The sequence below is a fragment of the Bubalus bubalis genome, chromosome 1 (genome assembly GCF_019923935.1).
Source record: "Bubalus bubalis isolate 160015118507 breed Murrah chromosome 1, NDDB_SH_1, whole genome shotgun sequence".
NCBI classification, from domain to species: Eukaryota; Metazoa; Chordata; class Mammalia; order Artiodactyla; family Bovidae; genus Bubalus; species Bubalus bubalis.
The window spans coordinates 169517912-169520367 of NC_059157.1; positions in this window are offsets into that span (position 1 = coordinate 169517912).

Sequence of the window (2456 nt, forward strand, 5' to 3'; positions counted from 1 at the left end):
TTTAGAGTACATGGAGTTCAGCAGTCGTGATGCAGGGGTTCAGTAGTTGTGGTGCATGGGCTTAGTTGCCTTGCAGCATGAGAGATCTTAGTTCCCTGACCAGGATCTAACCCATGTCCTCTGCATTGGAAGGCAGATTCTTAACCACTGGACAACCTCAGTGAAGTCACCCTGCTCAGGTTCTGACTAAACATACTGAGCCACCCTGAGATGATGTAGGTGACCTTCTGATCCTGTGAAACCTCTGACTTCCAACTCACTCTGGGCCCTCCTGGCTTCCCATTTCCAATGACTTGGACACCTTTTTCAATCCCATTTGAATTATTTAAGGAGGAAAGAGAAGCAGGAATAAGAAAAAAAAAACAAAAACTGTATTCTGTGCTACACTGAGCTTTTCTAAGATTTATTTAAGGCCCAGGAAAACTTTTTACAAGGGTAAGTATTTATTAACATTTGTTCATATCAATCAATCAACAAACATTTATTGAACACCTGCTGTGTGCTCAGCTGAGGCATTAGGAATCTGAAAAGGTTTCTGTCACACATCTACTTGAAATTATATGGGATACTAAACAAAGAATAGAATAAAGACTCACTATATTTCCATAACAACAGAAACACAAAAAGGAAAATATGTACTATTAGATTCTCAAATTGTCATAATACCTAGTTCGCTTAGAAGTAACCTTTCCACTCCTTGATATCTAATGTCTTTCCTTCCAACACCATTGGAGCTCCATTAGCTCCAAGCTTTTTATTAATGCTTCAGAATGGTTGATGGTAAGTTTTCCTTTGTTAAATTAGTAGAACAGACACTATTATTATTTTGGTAATGCCGTCATCAGAACTAAACCACAATAATGCAAGTCACTGTATAATGTAAAAAGAAAAATCATCACTTGAAAAGGTAAAAGGAAAAGAAGAAAGAGATATATTACAGAGTCATTCTTAAAATGGACTTGCCGTAGGTTGGTCTGACTCAGATATGCAATTTATATTTTAAACTTCATGTTCATAAAGGTCTACATTTCATGGGAAAAGTGTCAAGCATAAAGCGTGGCTCCGTGTTCTGACTGGAAGTGTGGAGGTTGTGAGTGTAGAGCCGAGCAGTATCTATAGCAGACGTAAAAGCAGCACAAGGATCCATGGGGAGAGGAGAAGGCAAGGAGCCAATGATGACAACGGAAGACAGCAGTCCTGCTGGGAGCCCCGGAGGAGTGCAGGGAAGGGAAGTAGCTGCTGCCAATAGCTACCATCGCCACAGCTATCATCATTTTTGATGGTTCAAAGGGAGCTGATATTTGTGTCTTGTTCTACATGGATCTAAAAAAAAAAGTGATTACATGGCTGAGAGGATAGTGTCGCAGCTGAACGCCAGATACTGACTAATGTCCACAGCAAAAAAGGCCAGCTATTATTAAAATCACTAATTTTTGTCCGCAATTCTGCTTTTCTCAAGATAAATGGGCAGAAATGATTATGTAAGTGGTTATTCCTGCCTTTACATTTCACCGGTGTGTTTGCACTTCACTCTTGCTTTCTATAGGAGTGGCCGGACAGTGCTTCTAATAATGCCACTTATGATCCAAGCAGAGCTTTCCATTAAGGTACAAAATATTTCCCTCCGTTAACTTAGAAGGAGATAAAAACTGACTCCTGAGTATTCTAGAATATTCCTTTCCTGCAACAGACCAAAGCCCCTTCATGGTCCTCACTTTCTGCACATGTGGTTGGTCCTATATTCTTTAAATGAGATCTTTGTGAACACTGCCCAGGCTCTGCCCTTCGCCCTTCTCTCTAACCCCTTTCTAGCAGTTAACTTGGAGGTTAGAGAAGAAGAAGGTGGTAGAGGATGAGATGATTGGTTCACATCACCAATTTAAGGGACATGAACTTGGGCAAACTCTGGGAGATAGTGAGGGTCAGGGAGGCCTGGCATGCTGCAGTCAATGGGGTTGCAAAGAATTGGACACGACTTAGTGACTGAACAGTAGCAGTTACCCTCTCGGACCCTACTCCCTTTGCCTAAGTGGTTCAATTAAGGTAAACATTGATCTAAGCTGGATTAATGAGACCCTCCCACCTGTGAGCTTATTGTTAAGGCTCAAGAGATTCTGGTCACTTACCTGATGACACTGAACTTTTAAGGACATATAAATGATGTGCCTCATATTGGTACTTGTAGTTCTTACATGAAGAAGTAGAGAAAAATCATCTTTAAAAAGGCAGAAGGTGAAGCAGACAGACTGAAACTAATAGAGGCAGTCAAGGGAGAAGCGGAGGAACCTCTATTTTTGACCTTTTAGCTCTGGATCCACAGTCTGCTCTTCCATTTGGTAAAGTTCCACTGTTTTCTTGTAAACATCCCTTACCTTCTCCCTGTCTTTTACTTTAACTGGTTAGGATTAGACAGGCTTGAGGAAACCTTTTGTTTTGTGGTCAATTTACCTGTCAGT